Source organism: Hyla sarda, chromosome 2 (genome assembly GCF_029499605.1).
Source record: "Hyla sarda isolate aHylSar1 chromosome 2, aHylSar1.hap1, whole genome shotgun sequence".
In the NCBI taxonomy this organism is placed as follows: Eukaryota; Metazoa; Chordata; class Amphibia; order Anura; family Hylidae; genus Hyla; species Hyla sarda.
This window is the reverse complement of record NC_079190.1, coordinates 247,766,224-247,786,684: the sequence shown is the minus strand read 5'-3', so window position 1 is coordinate 247,786,684 and position 20,461 is coordinate 247,766,224. Positions and strand designations below refer to the sequence as shown.

Genomic DNA, 20,461 nt, shown 5'->3' with positions numbered 1-20,461 from the left:
TTTCGGTAAAAATGACACCTTATCTTTATTCTGTAGGTCCATACGGTTACAAGAATATCTAATTTATATAGCTTTTATTTCACTACCTAAATTATAACTACATGCACCAAAATTTGTATGTTGAAAATTGTCTTCTGACCCCTATAACTTTTTTATTTTTCTGTATACAGGGTTGTGTGAGGGCTAATTTTTTGCATTGTCATCTGAACTTTTTATCGGTACCATTTTGTTTTGATGGGATTTTTTATCGCATTTTATACATTTCTTTAGGGTATACAAAGTGACCAAAAATATGCAATTTTGGACTTTTTTTTTTTAAATATAAACGCCATTGACCGTTTACGCCATTAATGTTATATTTTTATAGTTCGGACATTTGCGATACCACATATGTTTATTTTTATTATGGTTACATATTTTTTATATGGAATTTGGGAAAAGGGGGGTGATACAAACTTTTAATATGGAAGTAGTTAATGGGTGTTTTTTTAAACTTTTTATTCAACTTTTTATGTACACCTTTAGTCCCCTTAGGGACTTTTAGGAGGAATTAATATATTTCTCATACAGATCAATGTAGTTCCATAGACCTACATTGATCTGTATGCTCTGCACTCGATTGATAAAGCCTAGTTTAGCCGGGCTTTATTAATCAGCTCCACCTCCACAGTGGATCGCCACAACCCCCCTCCCCCGCGATCACACTGCGGGGGGGGGGGGTGATCCACCCCACTGGACCATCAGGGACTGCTTAACTTTGACAGTGGCGATCTAAAGGGTTGGTCAATAGGCGGCCCCATCGATCGCCGCATGTCGGCTATTCGTGGCAGCCACCAGCTACAAGAATCAGCTGGGGGGCCGGCCGGTATGAGGCGGGCTCTAGTCAGGATCCTTAGACAGCAACCGGTTAAAGGGTGCAGCCGCATTATACATGTTGGAAGCCATGTTGGAAGCCTGGTAAATCAAATTTGTCCGGTAATGCTATTACTTAAAAGGACAATTTAACAAAATTTGATATTTTAGCAAAGTTATTCAAAATGATCAGGATCAACAATGATATGTTAGAAATTTCATATGTTTCTGATAGCATTTAATACATTGTGTTGTCCAATATAGTATAACATTTTGAAAATAGAATGTATAAAATGGTTAAATGTACACAGGACTTTCCCCTTAAATGTTTCTATTAACCTAAATATTATTATTTTACAAATATATTCCATGTATATATATATATATATATATATATATATATATATATATATATAAAATTACTTTATACATATTTATCAGACAACTCTGACATAAAAAAAAAACTGAGCTAGATGAGCTTAAATAATAATTTTGTACTTGAAGTCTTCATGCTTGATATTGTGATATTTTGATCCTTGTATCAGCCACACAGTAGGCTGGTTGTCATTGAGGTAAAGTAGCAGTATACTGTGGAGAAAATCCTAACAATTGTTCTAAATGAAAAATGAATTTGAAATGATTCTTTTTTCCTTGCAAAGTTTTAGCATTCAATGCTCTTTTTTTGAGTGAATTTTAATCATAACAGTTATAGTTGAGCGAGTCATGCCTCGCTCCAAAAAAATCGGCTCGCCAAACATTCAGAGTTTGCCCTGACTTCAGACATTGACCTGTCACCTGCATTAATGTGTCATGTTGGTGCACTACAAATCCCAGCAGTGTGACTGCAGAACAAGTTCATAAAAAGCTTTCACACTATAAATCAAAGCAAGTTGAACGAAGCATTGTACAGTCAATATGCGTGACGCGATATGCGTGACCCCGCGTCATATCTGGTCGGTCCCGGCGGCTATCAACGGCCGGGACCCGCGGCTAATACAGGACATCACCTATCGCGGTGATGCCCTGTATTAACCCTTCAGACGCGGCGATCAAAGCTGACTGCCACGTCTGAAGTGAAAGGGAAAGTATCCAAAGTCCAAAAAAGCGTATTTTTGGTCACTTTTTATACCATTAAAAAATTCATAGAAAGTGATCAAAAAGTCAGATCAAAGCAAAAATGATACCGATAAAAACTTCAGATCACGGCGCAAAAAATGAGCCCTCATACCGCCCTGTACGTGGAAAAATAAAAAGTTATGGGGGTCAGAAGAGGACATTTTAAACGTATACGTTTTCCGAAATGTAGTTATGATATTTTCCAGAAGTACAACAAAATTAAACCTATATAAGTAGGGTACCATTAAACCGTATGGACCTACAGAATAATGATAAGTCAAAGCGCCAAAAAAGGGGAAGGAGATATGCTCAAAAATGTATGGGGTCCTGTGGTAAACACTCTAATTATAGAACCAAAAAGGAAAAGAAACCACTTGAAAACGGACCATGTATAGACTAAAATGAATTTTATTTAGAATAATACAAAGACATATAAAAAATATATAATATACACACACAGCGTGGACAAACAAAAGTGGGAACCAGGGAGCAGGGGGAGACAGAAAGGGAGGTAAAAAATATATGTATATAGTGTCTAGGCGTGCTAAACAGTGGTGCAAAAAGAGACAAGTATATCAAAGTAAGATTGAAGAAATTACATATACACATAAGGCACATATCAGGGCAACATTGCCTCATAAATATAATAATAAATGTGCACTTATTAATTACAGTGCAACTCACATGTTTTAAAGTGCCAACAGCGTGCAAAATAAATGAATAAGACCAATATGTTTAAAAACGCACACAAGACGGATCACAGAGAAAGCCACATGTAGTGGTGGCATAGATCAGTAACACTCCCTCCGCTTCCCAGTTACCCACCAGACCTCCAACGCGTTTCACCCAACGGGGCTTTATCCACTCCTGGACACGCGGTGATACCATATATGTTTATTTTTATTTTTATTTACACTCAGTTTTTTTATGGGAAAAGGGGGGTGATTCAAACTTTTAATATTGGAGGGGTTAAATGATATTCATTCATTTTTTTTCACTTTTTTTTTGCAGTGTTATAGCTCCCATAGGGACCTATAACACTGCACACACTGATCTTTATCATTGATCACTGGTTTCTCATAGGAAACCAGTGATCGATGATTCTGCCGCATGACTGCTCATGCCTGGATCTCAGGCACTGAGCAGTCATTCGGCGATCGAGCAGCGAGGAGGCAGGTAGGGGCCCTCCCGCTGTCCTGTAAGCTGTTGGGGATGCCGCGATTTCGCCGCGGCTATCCCGAACAGCCCACTGAGTTAACCGGCAGGCATGGTTTCACTTTCGCTTTTAGCCACGCGGCTCAGCTCTGAGCGCGCGGCTAAAGGGTTAATAGCGCGCGGCGCCGCGATCGGCGCTGCGCGCTTTTAGCAGCGGGTCTCGGCTTCATTATGACGCCAGGCCCGCCGTGATATGATGCGGGGTTACCGTGTAACCCCGCGTTATATCACGGGAGCAGGACCAAGGACGTACCGGTACGTCCTTGGTCCTTAAGGGGTTAAAGGGGTACTCCGGTGGAAAACATTTTTTTAATTTCTTCATTAGTCAACTGGTGCCAGACAGTTAAACAGATTTGTAAATTACTTCTATTAAAAAATATTTACCCTTCCAGTACTTTTAACAGAGAAAATGTTTTTATTTTTGAATTTCTTTTTTGTCTTGTCCACAGTGCTCTCTGCTGACACCTCTGTCCTTGTGAGGAACTGTACAGAGCAGCATAGGTTTGCAATGGGGTTTTTCTCCTGCTCTGGACATTTCCTGATACGGACATCAGGTGTCAGTAGAGAGTACTGTGGACAAGACAAAAAAGAAATTAAAAAAGAACAGAATTTCCTCTGTAGCATACAGCTGCTAAAAAGTAAAGGAAGGGTAAAGATTTTTAAATAGAAGTAATTTACAAATCTGTTTAACTTTCTGGCACCAGTTCATTAAAAAAACTACGTTTTCCACCGGAGTACCACTTTAATCAAACATATAGCTTTTGTAGCTGGGTTTATCATAAATCCACATTGAATGCATTGAGAATGAACATGATATAGGCATTTTCAGCCATGTTACATGTATTTTGAATGAATTAAATCAAACATTTAGCATTTGTAGCTAGGTTTAACATAAATCTGTGAAAACATAGAATGTGAATGTGTTATATGGATTTTAGGCCAAGTTATGTGTATTTTCTGGGTTTAATCAAACATACAGCATTTCTACCTGTGTTTGACATAAATCTGCATTGAAAGCATTAAGAATGAAAGTTGACTGGCAGTTTCTCTACCACTTGACTAGTTGGTGAGGGATGAATCACCTCAAAAACATAAAAATAACATCCAAATCTTTTTCATTGAAGAAAAAAAACTACACAAAAAAATTGGTAAAGGAAGGATTTGCTAAGAATTGGGTACAGGAAAGAGCACCCTTGCCATGTCCTCTGCCAGTAACAATGTTGGTGGCAGCACCAGTACTGTGGGCACCACTTGTTTGCTCAGGCCCAGTACAGGTATCAGCAGCAGCAAGGTGCCTGGTGGTGGTAGTAGAAGTAGCAGCAGCAGCAGCAAGCAAAAGATGTCCATGTCTTCCAGGATTGTGTTGTTTTTGAGGATAATACAGCCATTGTGGACTGGTTGTCACGTTCTCGGTCATCTCAGGAGGAGGAAGAGTCGGATGTTGAACCAGGTCTCAGTGGATTTCTCATCATCTACAGTTACATAGTGTACAGTTAAATGTCATTCTTAGATGGTCTTTTTCCATCATCTCTATCTTTGCCCCCCCCCCCCACTTGTGCAAATCAGAAGGATAGTCACCAGAAGGAGTGCGCCTTTGGAGTGTGTTGCAGAGGAGGTGAAAGCAGTGGCCGAGCATAGCACTATTGGGACTGGTGGTGGTGATACTGTAAGCCAACGTAGCAGGGGATGAATGAGCCCATGATCAAACATCAGAAGTTCATACAGAGAGGAGTGACGTGGATGATGATGGAGTGTTGGACAGGATGTAGGAGGATAGTGGTACTATCAGCGAAGAAAAGCTTAGCAGAGATAGTGCTAGATCATCTGTCAAATGTACCAAATGTACCAGGCGTAGGCCTGCTAGAATGATCAGCTCAGGAGCAGGTGACGTGGACGCTGCTGCATCTGTAGGCCTGAGAAAAAAAGCCTTTCAGAAGAGGGGTACAGTCGGGTGGTGGTGTTTCTATCTTGTCACAGTATTCTGCTGTGTGGAAATACTACTATTTTACCAGATGCAGAAAATGTGGAACAATGCCATCCCTGACAAAAAAATAAGCCATAGCCTGGCTACGAGTTAGGGATTGTGGCTTTACAACAGCACATGGAGTGGCAACACAAGGCCTGGCTACAAGTATCACTAGTCCACCACTTCCTGCTGTCCGCTGGCTACTACTCCGACCTCCAGTTCTTCAATGCTTGCGTCCACTGGCTACTACAGCCCCTACCAGTATTTTTTGGTCTTTTTTGGTCCTTAAAGGGGTACTCCGCCCCTAAACATCTTATCCCCTATCCAAAGGATAGGGGATAACATGTCAGATCGCTGGGGTCCCGCTGCTGGGAACCCCCGGGATCTACCATGCAGCACCCACCATTAGCGGCTTCCGAAACCGCTGGAGGTCCTCAGGCTGAGTCCATCTCGACCACAGTTGTCACGCCCCCTCCCATAGGCTTGCATTGAGTGGGCGGAGCGTGACGTCACACGGGGCAGAGCCGTGACATCACTATGCTCCGTCCCCGTGATCGCCAGTAATCAGATCCGGAGCGAACACGCTCCAGAGACTGATTCTAACGGGGTGCGGCGTGGAAGATCACGGGGGTCCCCAGCGATGGGACCCTCGTGATCAGGCATCTTATCTCCTATCCTCTGGATAGGGGATAAGATGTCTTAGCGCCGGAGTACCCCTTTAAAAGCTATTATGAAATATTCACTATTATGAAACAAGAATCCTGTTGGAACTCCCAAAAAGGGGTATTTTTTGGAACATTTGAAAAATTGCATTTTCCTATACCTCATGTGTGCATTTTAACACTAGCAGTCATCTGCCAACAAAAAAGGGATACTTTATGCAGCTTTATTGCAGTGTTAAAAAGCATACAAAATCCACTAGTGCAGTGTGTTTCTAAACAAGCTGTAAGTTACCATGGGTTACTGCATGTTGCCATAACTTTGGAATTAACTTAGCTTTAAAACTACTTAACCCCTTAAGGACCAAGGACGTACCGGTACGTCCTTGGTCCTGCTCTCCTGATATAATGCGGGGTTACACAGTAATAGTCATAGTGAAGCCGGGACCTGCCTCTAATAGCGCGCAGCGCCGATCGCGGCGCCGCGCGCTATTAAGTGAAAGTTGCCGGCTAGCTCAGTCGGGCTGTTCGGGATAGCCGCGGCTAATCGCAACATCCCGAACAGCTTACAGGACAGCGGGAGGGCCCCTACCTGCCTCCTCGCTGTCCGATCGCCGAATGACTGCCCAGTGCCTGAGATCCAGGCATGAGCAGTCATGCGGCAGAATCGTTGATCACTGGTTTCTTATGAGAAACCAGTGATCAATGATGAAGATCAGTGTGTGCAGTGTTATAGGTCCCTATGGGACCTATAACACTGCAAAAAAAAGAGAAAAAAAACGTGAATAAAGATCATTTAACTCCTCCCCTATTAAAAGTTTGAATCACCCCCCTTTTCCAATAAAAAAAAAACACAGTGTAAATAAAAATAAAAATAAACATATGTGGTATCACCGCGTGTGGAAATGTATCATAAATTAAACCGCTCGGTCAATGGCGTGTGCGCAAAAAAATTCCAAAGTCCAAAATAGTGCATTTTTGGTCACTTTTTATATCATTTAAAAATTAATAAAAAGCGATCAATAAGTCCTATCAATGCAAAAATGGTAACGTTAAAAACTTCAGATCACGGCGCAAAAAATGAGCCCTCATACTGCCCCATACACGGAAAAATAAAAAAGTTATAGGGGTCAGAAGATGACAATTTTAAACGTATTAATTTTCCTGCATGTAGTTATGATTTTTTCCAGAAGTCCGACAAAATCAAACCTATATAAGTAGGGTATCATTTTAATCGTATGGACCTACAGAATAAAGATAAGGTGTCATTTTTACTGAAAAATGTACTACGTAGAAACGGAAGCCCCCAAAAGTTACAAAACGGCGTTTTTTTTTCAATTTTGTTGCACAATGATTTTTTTTCCGTTTCACTGTAGATTTTTGGGCAAAATGACTGACGTCTTTACAAATCAGAATTGGTGGCGCAAAAAATAAGGCATCATATGGATTTTTAGGTGCAAAATTGAAAGAGTTATGATTTTTTAAAGGCAAGGAGCAAAAAACAAAAATGCAAAAAAGAAAACCCCCCGGTCCTTAAGGGGTTAAATACAGTCCTAGGTGACCATATTAGTGTTATACAGGGCTTTAGAGGTCTTAAGCAGTGTTATACATGTGTTGAGGGTTATTGCATTGGCGGTTTGTCTAGAACTTGTTTGCCGCGAACTAAACTCTTTAAAAACTTGCTCAACACTAATAACAGTGTAGACCTGTATAATGCGAAATAATCCAATGTCACTTTTGTAGATGAATGTAAGATCAGGAGTAATAAATGGTGTGTTGCATTTTGTGTCCCAAATGGATAGCAAGGATTTTAGCCTATAATCTAGTTTGTTAATACTTTAGTTTGATATGACAATAACATCTGCATACAACCAAATTATAATTTTGCTTACGTATGGCTCGGATTGTGTATGAGTTACAAGACGTTGCCTGTTGTGTATCTATTTTTTTGTGTTCATCTTTTATTAATGACAACTATATGATCAGCAAACAAAAACATGTTAAAACAATCTGAATTATTTGTTTCATTTACTAAAAATATATACTAAATATTTTTAAGTATTTCTGGTGGCGAGGTCCTAGCAGAGTTGTGAATAGAATTGCACAGGCTCCACTCCATTTGTGGCCATATTATCAACAAAGTTTGCATTATAGAGGACATTTACTAAGCCATACTACCAGCATATTTGCTCAAAAGTCACAGTTTCCATGCAAAAATTTGCAATACAACCCCAAAGCATGATTGATCAACCCCCATGCTTAACAGCTGGACAGAGGTTCTTTTCAATAAATTATGTTCCCCTTCTTCTCCAAACGTACCTTTGCTCATTCCGGCCAAAAAGTTCAATTTTAACCTCATCGGTCCACAGATCTCAACTGAGCCTGACGAAGCGCCTCGGCACGATAACGGCCCATCGCTCCATGCCCCAGCGTCCTCACCATCTGTCTCCCCGCACCTTGTTTCCAGTGCTTGTTCGCATGAACGAATAAAGAAGCCGACACAGCAAGAACTGAGTGAATGCTCGGTGCTTTCTTAATGTAGTCAGCACCAACACAGGCACCGTCTAGCTTCTAGGGAGCTGCACTCTTATACCATTCACTAGCACCTAGCCCGAGATTCACACAGGTAGGGCCCAGTACCTCTTGATCTGGTCCACAGAACTTGTTTCCAAAATGCATCAGGCTTGTCTATATGTTCATTTGCAAAGTTCAAACGCTGATTTTTGTGGTGAGGATGTAGAAGAGGTTTTCTTCTAATGACTCTTCCATGAAGACCATATTTGTACAAGCATCTCTTTATAGTGGAATAGTGTACCACAACTCCAGTGTCTGCCAGATCTATCTGGAGGGATTGTGCAGTCAAATGTGGGTTTTGAATTGATTTCTCACAATCCTGTTCTGTCTGACATTTTTCTTGGTCTTCCAGATCTTGCTTTAACTTCCACTGTTCCTGTTGACTGCCATCTCTTAATTACATTCCGAACAGAGGATATTGACATCTGAAAATGTTTTGCTATCTTCTTATAGCCTTCTCCAGCTTTGTGAGCGTCCACTATTTTCAGTTTCAGATTTCTAGATAACTGCCTAGAAGAACCCATGGTGCTGATTGTTGGGGCAAGGTCAGATGAGTCTCGGCATTTAAAACCTTTGATATTGACATCCCCTGGTCTTCCTAGATAATGATTGAGAAAAATCCATGACACTGGCAGGTCTCAGCTTTGCAAAGGGGGCAGTGCATGCTATAAATTCTGCAGGGTGGCCAAACTTTTGCAGATGCAATTTTTTTGTTTTCTGTTATTTTGAAATTGTAAAGGATGGAAATAAAATCTAACTTTTGTTGACATATTATAAGAATGTCTAATCTGTAATTTGATGCCTTTTGGAGATTTTTCCATCTTTCCTTGGCTTCTTTATGCACATTAATACAAATTTTTACCTGGGGTGCTCAAACTTTTGATCCCCATTGTAGTTGATATCTCCACGTCTGTAACAACTTGAAAAATAAAATTATTTTATGATTTCTGCTGTACTTTGTTAGTCCGCCTAACAAAAGAGATAAAACGATACCAATTAACCCCTTAACCCCTTAAGGACACATGACGTACTGGAACGTCATGTGTCCACTCCCGATCTATAACGCGGGGCCACGGCGTGGCCCCGCGTCATAGCGGTTCGGGCCCGGCCTCTAACAACGGCCGGGACCCGTGGCTAATAGCGCGCGGCATTGATCGCTGTGCCGCGCGCTATTAACCCTTTAGACGCGGCGTTCAAAGTTGAACGCCGCGTCTAAAGTGAAACTGAAAGCATGCCGGCTAGCTCAGTGGGCTGTTCGGGATAGCCGCGGTGAAATCGCGGCATCCCGAACAGCTGACAGGACAGCGGGAGGGCCCCTACCTGCCTCCTCGCTGTCCGATCGCCGAATGACAGCTCAGTGCCTGAGATCCAGGCATGAGCAGTCATGCGGCAGAATCATCGATCACTGGTTTCTTATGAGAAACCAGTGATCAATGTAAAAGATCAGTGTGTGCAGTGTTATAGGTCCCTATGGGACCTATAACACTGCAAAAAAAAAGTGCAAAAAAAAAGTGAATAAACATCATTTAACCCCTTCCCTATTAAAAGTTTGAATCACCCCCCTTTTCCCATAAAAGAAAAAACACAGTGTAAATAAAAATAAAAATAAACATAAATGGTATCGCCGCGTGCGGAAATGTCCGAATTATAAAAATATATCGTTAATTAAACCGCACGGTCAATGGCGTGCGCGCAAAAAAATTCCAAAGTCCAAAATAGTGCATTTTTGGTCACTTTCTATATCATGAAAAAATGAATAAAAAGCGATCAATAAGTCCTATCAATGCAAAAATGATACCGTTAAAAACTTCAGATCACGGCGCAAAAAATGAGCCCTCATACCGCCCCATACACGGAAAAATAAAAAAGTTATAGGGGTCAGAAGATGACAATTTTAAACGTATAAATTTTTCTGCATGAAGTTATGATTTTTTCCAGAAGTGCGACAAATTCAAACCTGTATAAGTAGGGTATCATTTTAATCGTATGGACCTACAGAATAAAGGTAAGGTGTCATTTTTACCGAAAAATGTACTACGTAGAAACGGAAGCCCCCAAAAGTTACAAAATGGCGTTTTTTTTTTCAATTTTGTCTCACAATGATTTTTTTTTCCGTTTCACCGTAGATTTTTGGGCACAATGACTGACGTCATTACAAAGTAGAATTGGTGGTGCAAAAAATAAGCCATCATATGGATTTTTAGGTGCAAAATTGAAAGAGTTATGATTTTTTAAAGGCAAGGAGCAAAAAACGAAAATGCAAAAACGGAAAAACCCCCGGTCCTTAAGGGGTTAATGACCAAGCCCATTTTGGCGTTAAGGACCAGAGGTTATTTTTGCACATCTGACCACTTTAAACATAACTCTGGAATGCTTTTAGTTATCATTCTGATTCCGAGATTGTTTTTTCGTGACATATTCTACTTTAACATAGTAGTAAATTTTTGTGGTAACTTGCATCCTTTCTTGGTGAAAAATCCCAAAATTTGATGAAAAATTTGAAAATGTTGCATTTTTCTAACTTTGAAGCTTTCTGCTTGTAAGGAAAATGTATATTACAAAAATTTTTTGATTTTATTCACATATACAATATGTCTACTTTATGTTTGCATCATAAAATTGATGAGTTTTTACTTTTGGAAGACATCAGAGGGCATCAAAGTTCAGCAGCAATTTTCCAATTTTTCACAAAATTTTCAAACTCGATATTTTTCAGGGACCAATTCAGTTTTGAAGTGGATTTGAAGGGTCTTCATATTAGAAATACCCCACAAATGACCCCATTATAAAAACTACACCCCCCAAAGTATTCAAAATGACATTCAGTCAGTGTTTTAACCCTTTAGGTGTTTCACAGGAATAGCAGCTAAGTGAAGGAGAAAATTCTAAATCTTCATTTTTTACACTCACATGTTCTTGTAGACCCAATATTTGACTTTTTGCAAGTGGTAAAAGGAGAAAAATTTTACTTATATTTGTAGCCCAATTTCTCTCGAGTAAGCACATGCCTCATATGTCTATGTAAAGTGTTCGGCGGGCGCAGTAGAGGGCTCAGAAGGGAAGGAGCGACAAGGGGATTTTGGAGAGAAAATTTTTCTGAAATGGTTTTTGGGGGGCATGTCACCTTTTGGAAACTAGACCCCTCGGGGAATGTAACATGCAATAAAGTGAGCCTTAATACCCCACAGGTGTTTCATGACTTTTGCAAATGTAAAAAAAAATTTTTTACATTTTTAAAAAGGGTAATAGCAGAAAATACCCCCCTAAATTTGAAGCCCAATTTCTCCCGATTTCGAAAACCCCCCATATGGGGGTGAACAGTGCTCTGCTGGCACACTACAGGTCTCGGAAGAGGATTAGTCACATTTGGCTTTTTGGAAGCAAATTTTGCTCTGGGGGCATGCCGCATTTAGGAAGCCCCTATGGTGCCAGGACAGCAAAAAAAAAACCCACATGGCATACTATTTTGGAAACTAGACCCCGCAGGGAACGTAACAAGGGGTTAAGTGAACATTTCTACCACACAGGTGTTTCACGACTTTTGCATATGTAAAAAAAAAAAAAAATTTACCTAAAATGCTTGTTTTCCCAAAAATGTTACATTTTCAAAAAGGGTAAAAGCAGAAAATACCCCCCAATATTTGTAACACAATTTCTCCCGAGTACGGCGATACCCCATATGTGACCCTAAACTGTTGCCTTGAAATATGACAGGGCTCCAAAGTGAGAGCGCCATGCCCATTTGAGGCCTAAATTAGGGACTTGCATAGGGGTGGACATAGGGGTATTCTACACCAGTGATTCCCAAACAGGGTGCCTCCAGCTGTTGTAAAACTCCCAGCATGCCTGGACAGTCAATGGCTGTCTGGTAATACTGGGAGTAGTTGTTTTGCAACAGCTGGAGGCTCTGTTTTGGAAACAGTGGCGTACCAGACGTTTTTCATTTTTATTGGGGAGGGGGGCTGTGTAGGGGTATGTGTATATGTAGTGTTTTTTACTTTTTATTTTATTTTGTGTTAGTGTAGTGTAGTGTTTTTAGGGTACAGTCGCACGGGCGGGGGTTCACAGTAGTTTCTCGCTGGCAGTGTGAGCTGTGGCAGAAAATTTGCCGCAGCTCAAACTTGCAGCCCGATACTTACTGTAAACCTCCGCCCATGTGAGTGTACCCTGTACGTTCACATTGGGGGGGGACATCCAGCTGTTGCAAAACTACAACTCCCAACATGCGCTGACAGACTGTACATGCTGAGAGTTTTAGTTTTGCAACAGCTGTAGGCACACTGTTGTGTATCACTGAGTTTGTGACCTAACTCAGTGTTTCACAACCAGTGTGCCTCCAGCTGTTGCAAAACTACAACTCCCAGCATTTACGGTGCATGCTGGGAGTTGTAGTTTGCAACAGCTGGAGGCACACCGGTTGTGAAACACTGAGTTAGGTAAAAAAAAAACTCTGAGTTTCACAACCAGTGTGCCTTCAGCTGTTGCAAAACTACAACTCTCAGCAGTCACCGACAGCCAACGGGCATGCTGGGAGTTGTAGTTATGCAACCAGCAGATGCACCACTACAACTCCCAGCATGCACATTAGCTGCTTGTGCAAGCTGGGAGTTGTAGTTATACAACAGCTGAAGGTACTCTTTTCCATAGAAAAAAGGTGCCTCCAGCTGTTGCAAAACTATAAGTCCCAGCATGCCCATAAGGGAATGCTGGGAGTTGTGGTGGTCTGCCTCCTGCTGTTGCATAACTACAGCTCCCAGCATGCCCTTTTTGCATGCTGGGAGCTGTTGCTAAGCAACAGCAGGAGGCTGTCACTCATCTCCTACTGCCGCAGCAGGTGCCGACGAATCAGGGCGATCGGGAGGTGGCACTCAGTGCCACCTCACCCCTGCTGGCTATGGCTGTTTGGGGCCGTCAGAGACGGCCCCAAACAGCCTGTAATACCGGGTCACCGGAGACCCGATTTACTCGGAATCCGCCGCAGATCGCTGGGCTGAATTGTCCAGCGATCTGTGGCCATCGCCGACATGGGGGGACATAATGACCCCCCTGGGCGATATGCCGCGATGCCTGCTGAACGATTTCAGCAGGCATCCGGCTCCGGTCCCCAACCGGCTAGCGGTGGGGACCGGATTTCCCACGGGCGTATGAATACGCCCTGCGTCCTTAAGGACTCGGAATGTAGGGCGTATCCATACGCCCTGTGTCCTGAAGAGGTTAAGGACCTAGCCAATTTTCAGTGTAGGACCCGGCTATTTTTTGCACATCTGACCACTGTCACTTTAAGCATTAATAACTCTGGGATGCTTTTAACTTTCACTCTGATTCCACTCGTCGATACTTGCATAATTTTTTGGTGAAAAATTTCAAAATTTTATGAAAAAATTTAAAAGTTTGCATTTTTATTAACTTTGAAGCTCTCTGCTTGTAAGGAAAATAGACATACCAAATAAATTATATATTGATTCACATATACAATATGTCTACTTTATGTTGTCATCATAAAGTTGACATGTTTTTACTTTTGGGAGACATCAGAGGGCTTCAAAGTTCAGCAGCAGTTCAGTGTTTTTTGACTTTTTGTCAAGTTGGATGTGTAAGTAAAAAAAAAAAATTTCACTAAAATGCTGGTTTTTCCTAAATTTAAAATTTTTACAAGGGGTAATAGGACAAAATGACCCCCAAAAATTGTAACCCCATTCCTTCTGAGTATGGAAATACCCCATGTGTGGACATCAAGTGCTCTGCGGGCGAACTACAATGCTCAGAAGAGAAGGAGTCACATTGAGCTTTTGGAGAGTGAATTTGATTGGAATGGAAGTCAGGGGCCTTGAGCGTTTACAAAGCCACCCCCCCCCCCCCCGCCCCCGTGGTGCCAGAAAAGTGGACTTCCCCACATGTGACCCCATTTTGGAAACTACACCCCTCACAGAATTTAATAAGGGGTGCAGTGAGTATTTACACCCCTCTGGCATTTGACAGGTCTTTGGAACAGTGGGCTGTGCAAATGAAAAATTGCATTTTTAATTTTCACGGACCACTGTTCCAAAAATCTGTCAGACATCTGTGGGGCTTAAATGCTCACTGTACACCTTATTACATTACATGAGGGGTGTAGTTTCCAAAATGGGGTCACATGTGGGTATTTATTTTTTTTCGTTTATGTTAGAACCACTGTAAAATCAGCCACCCCTGTGCAAATCACCAATTTAGGCCTCAAATGTACATAGAGTGCTCTCACTCCTGAGCCTTGTTGTGCGTCCGCAGAGCATTTTACGCCCACATATGGGGTATTTCCGTACTCAGGAGAAATTGCGTTACAAATTTTGGGGTTCTTTTTTTCCTTTTACCGCTTGTGAAAATAAAAAGTATGGGGCAACACCAGAATGTTAGTGTAACATTTTTTATTTTTTTACACTAACAGGCTGCTGTAGCCCCCAACTTTTCCTTTTCATAAGGGGTAAAGGGAAAAAAAGCCCCCCAATATTTGTAGTACATTTTTTCCCGAGTATGGAAATACCCCATATGTGGTCCTAAACTGTTTCCTTGAAATATGACAGGGCTCTGAAGTAAGAGAGCGCCATCCGCATTTGAGGACTAAATTAGGGATTGCATAGGGGAGACATAGGGGTATTCTACGCCAGTGATTCCCAAACAGGGTGCCTCCAGCTGTTGCTAAACTCCCAGCATGCCTGGACAGTCAGGGGCTATCAGGAAATGCTGGGAGTTGTTGATTTGTAACAGCTGGAGACTCCATTTTGGAAACACTGCCGTACGATATGTTTTTCATTTGTATTGGGGGGAGACAGTGTAAGGGTGTGTATATGTAGTGTTTTACCCTTTATTATGTTTAGTGCACTGGTGGGTTATGGTGAGTTTCCCTCTAGAAGTTTGCGCTGCAGCAAAAAATTTGCCGCAGCTCAAACTTGAAGCAGGAAACTCACTGTAAACCTGCCCGTGTGAATGTTTCCTGTACATTCACATGGGGGGGGGGGGGGGGCAAACCTCCAGCTCTTTCAAAACTACAACTCCCAGCATGTACTGATCGCCGAAGGGCATGCTGGGAGATGTAGTTATGCAACAGCTGGAGGGCTACAGTTTAGAGACCACTGTATAATCGTCTCAAACTGTAGCCCTCCAGCTGTTGCAAAACTACAAATCCCAGCATGCCAAAACACCTCACTCCTATCCCTTCAGGGGGATCGTGGGTGTCTTGGACAACCACGATCCCCCTTATTTTCCGGGTCACCATAGACGCATATGACCCTGAATTGCGCAAATCACTGGTGTGAATTCACCGGCGAGTTGCGGTGATCACCGACATGGGGTGGTCTGATGACCCCCCTGGACATTTGCGCGGGGTGCCTGCTGATCACTATCAGCAGTCACCCCTGTCCGGTCCCCGTCACATCATGGGTCCTTAACTACCAGGGTCCCATGACATATCAGTACAACATGGGTCCTTAACAGATTAAAACTACAAGTTTCCCAGTATAAATAAGCCCGAACATAGTGTCACGTGAAAAATCTAAAAGTTATGGATATTGTAATGTGGCAACACAATTTTTTATTTTTTTTTATGTTTCTATTATAGCAATGTAGTAAAAAAAAAAAAAGGTTCAAAACTTGGTATTGCTGTAATCGTAATCAAAAGGTACATCAAGGCAATAGTTGATGAAAAGGGTGTCGCTAAAAGTAACAAATTTATTAATCACGTTAAAAGCCACCAGATAGAAAAAAGTGAATACCAAAAGGTGTAGGATATACATAGAACTTTGCTACCCAAAAGTATGAGGCTGCAGAGTTTCACCATAAGAGCTACTCGCTGTACCCGAAGGGACAGTGGTTAGTCAATTGTGGTAAATAATAACCACATTTCTAATATAATTTACATATATTCCCAACGCGTTTCTGTCCGCATGCTTTTTAGCATGCACGTGGACGTCTTCAGGGGAACCTTTGCAAATGTAGCTCCAAAGAATAGTTAAAAAAACAAACATGCATCTACGTTATAGTAATGTGCATTCCAGGTTATAAGTACTGGCTACAGGTGGCCAGTACTTATCTACACAGATATCATCTACGCAGGCATTCCTTTGTCAATGTCAATATCGGAAGTCCTGTGTTAGCGTGGGAATCCAGCATGCAGCGCCGATTAGTAGAAACATATCCGTCCTGCAGTGGCAGGGAGAAAGGAAAGTGGTCCTGCATTCAGATGCGGCTCGTGGTGAATCCAGTGCCTGTTATTATTGCTATAATCGTACTGATCCACAGAATAAAGCTTTAATGTTATTTTTACCATACGATGAGTGGCGTAAACTTAAAATGGAAAAAATAAATGACAAAATCCCATTTTCCTTTTTGACCAACAAAAGAAGAGTTAATAAAAATTATCTAATAAAAAATATGAACCGCAAAATAACGGCATTAAAAAGTAAAATTTAATTTTTCCATTAACCAAGCAAGTTGATATTTAATAAAGAAAACTACTCCCGAAAATCCCACCACTAGGGGTCCCCATACTTACTAACCAGTCCTGCAGCAGCATCAGCTTGTCCATGAGTCATGGACAAGAGATGACTCATGGACAAGGCTGCATGACTCGATACACCAATCACCTCGGACCATCACACGGGAGGGACATGCCCCCTTCCTCTGAGAGGATTTTTAACACTGTGAGCTAAGGTGATAGAGGCATATAAAATGAGATGAACATGGTCAGGATTAGGTACAGAGTAACATATTAACCCCTTAAGGACCGGAGGTTTTTCCGTTTTTGCATTTTTGTTTTTTGCTCCTTGCCTTTAAAAAATCATAACTCTTTCAAATTTACACCTAAAAATCCATATGATGGCTTATTTTTTGCGCCACCAATTCTACTTTGTAATGACATCAGTCATTTTGCCCAAAAATCTATGGTGAAGCGGGAAAAAAAATCATTGTGCGACAAAATTGAAAAAAAAAACGCTGTTTTGTAACTTTTGGGGGCTTCCGTTTCTACGTAGTACATTTTTCGGTAAAAATGACACCTGATATGTATTCTGTAGGTCCATACGATTAAAATGATACCCTACTTATATAGGTTTGATTTTGTCAGACTTCTGGAAAAAATCATAACTACATGCAGGAAAATTAATACGTTTAAAATTGTCATCTTCTGACCCCTATAACTTTTTTATTTTTCCGTGTATGGGGCGGTATGAGGGCTCATTTTTTGCGCCGTGATCTGAAGTTTTTAACGGTACCATTTTTGCATTGATAGGACTTATTGATCACTTTTTATTCATTTTTAAATGATATAAAAAGTGACCAAAAATGCACTATTTTGGACTTTGGAATTTTTTTGCGCGCACGCCATTGACCGAGCGGTTTAATTAATGATATATTTTTATAATTCGGACATTTCCGCACGCGGTGATACCACATATGTTTATTTTAATTTTTATTTACACTGTGTTTTTTTTTTTATTGGAAAAGGGGGGTGATTCAAACTTTTAATAGGGGAGGAGTTAAATGATCTTTATTCACTTTTTTTTTTCACTTTTTTTGTGCAGTGTTATAGGTCCCATAGGGACCTATAACACTGCACACACTGATCTTCTATGTTGATCACTGGTTTCTCATAAGAAACCAGTGATCAACGATTCTGCCGGATGACTGCTCATGCCTGGATCTCAGGCACTGAGCAGTCATTCGGCGATCGGACAGCGAGGAGGCAGGTAGGGGCCCTCCCGCTGTCCTGTCAGCTGTTCGGGATGCCGCGATTAGCCGCGGCTATCCCGAACAGCCCGACTGAGCTAGCCGGGAACTTTCACTTTCACTTTTAGCCGCGCGGCTCAGCTTTGAGCGCGCGGCTAAAGGGTTAATAGCGCGCGGCGCCGCGATCGGCGCTGCGCGCTATTAGAGGCGGGTCCCGGCTTCACTATGACGCCGGGCCCGCCATGATATGACGCGGGGTTACTGTGTAACCCCGCGTTATATCAGAAGAGCAGGACCAAGGACGTACCGGTACGTCCTTGGTCGTTAAGGGGTTAAAGGGGTTATCCAGGAAAAAAACATTTTTTTATATATCAACTGGCTCCAGAAAGTTAAACAGATTTGTAAATTACATCTATAAAAAAAATCTTAATCCTTTCAGTACTTATGAGTTGTTCTTTTCTGTCTAAGTGCTCTCTGATGACACCTGTCTCGGGAACGGTCCAAATCCCCATAGCAAACCTCTTCTACTCTGTGCAGTTCCCGGGACAAGCAGAGATGTCAGCAGAGAGCACTGTTGCCAGACAGAAAAGAACAACTCAACTTCAGCAGCTGATAATTATTGAAATAATTAATATTTTTTTTAATAGAAGTAACTTACAAATCTGTTTAACTTTCTGGAGCCAGTTGATATAAAAAAATAAAATAAAAAGTTTTTCCATGGAATACCCCTTAAATTTTTTTTTTTTTATCTGATAGGTACACCTTAATTGTTGTTGGTCTCCAAAAGGAGAATCAGTTCACCATTTAAATAGTCAACCAATACCAATCTCTCCAAAGATGAGGGGCAACATCAACAAACAGCTGTCTACAGACATTCTGATTTGGCTAAAATCCTTAGTCATGTTTCGAAGCTCTTTAATACGTAGGACATTGACTGACATGTAAACTACATCCAATAGGGGGCACTATATAGATATATTTCTCCTGTAGGAGTGGGCATTATCTGGTCCTGAGATTATCTTCATCAGCTGGCAGTCCCTAACTGATCTACTCACTTCATTCTGTCAATTTATGAATTTGGAATTCAGCACGGAGATTCCGCTGCAACAGAGTCCCGTTGAATTTAACCCCTTAAGGACACATGACGTACTGGAACGTCATGTGTCCACTCCCGACCCTATGGGACCTATAACACTGCAAAAAAAAAGTGCAAAAAAAAAGTGAATAAACATCATTTAACCCCTTCCCTATTAAAAGTTTGAATCACCCCCCTTTTCCCATAAAAGAAAAAACACAGTGTAAATAAAAATAAAAATAAACATAAATGGTATCGCCGCGTGCGGAAATGTCCGAATTATAAAAATATATCGTTAATTAAACCGCTCGGTCAATGGCGTGTGCGCAAAAAAATTCCAAAGTCCAAAATAGTGCATTTTTGGTCACTTTTTATATCATGAAAAAATGAATAAAAAGCGATCAATAAGTCCTATCAATGCAAAAATGATACCGTTAAAAACTTCAGATCACGGCGCAAAAAATGAGCCCTCATACCGCCCCATACACGGAAAAATAAAAAAGTTATAGGGGTCAGAAGATGACAATTTTAAACGTATAAATTTTTCTGCATGAAGTTATGATTTTTTCCAGAAGTGCGACAAATTCAAACCTGTATAAGTAGGGTATCATTTTAATCATATGGACCTACAGAATAAAGGTAAGGTGTCATTTTTAACGAAAAATGTACTACGTAGAAACGGAAGCCCCAAAAGTTACAAAATGGCGTTTTTTTTTTCAATTTTGTCTCACAATGATTTTTTTTCCCGTTTCACCGTAGATTTTTGGGCACAATGACTGACGTCATTACAAAGTAGAATTGGTGGTGCAAAAAATAAGCCATCATATGGATTTTTAGGTGCAAAATTGAAAGAGTTATGATTTTTTAAAGGCAAGGAGCAAAAAACGAAAATGCAAAAACGGAAAAACCCCCGGTCCTTAAGGGGTTAAAGGGGTTATCCAGGAAAAAACTTTTTTTTATATATCAACTGGCTCCATAAAGATAAACAGATTTGTAAATTACTTCTATTAAAAAATCTTAATCCTTTCAGTACTTATGAGCTGCTGAAGTTGACCAGTTTTTTTCTGTCTAAGTGCTCTCTGATGACATGTGTCTCGGGAACCGCCCAGTTTAGAAGCAAATCCCCATAGCAAACCTCTTCTTCTCTGCTCTCTGCTGACATCTCTGCTTGTCTCGGGAACTGCACACTGTTGCCAGACAGAAAACGACAAATCAACTTCAGCAGTTGATAATTATTGAAAGGATTAAGATTTTTTAATAGAAGTAATTTACAAATCTGTTTAATTTTCTGGAGCCAGTTGATATATA

At 41.1% G+C, this 20,461-nt stretch overlaps 2 long non-coding RNA genes across 5 annotated transcripts in view; one reads left to right on the top strand and one right to left on the bottom strand.

The window, feature by feature from the left end:
- The window catches only part of LOC130355957 (uncharacterized), a 74,764-nt gene that overhangs the window by 34,152 nt on the left and 20,151 nt on the right, over positions 1-20,461 (bottom strand). The window lies entirely within an intron of this gene.
- Positions 1-20,461, top strand: part of LOC130355958 (uncharacterized) — a 63,559-nt gene that overhangs the window by 34,743 nt on the left and 8,355 nt on the right. The gene's annotated exons all lie outside the window — the stretch shown is intronic.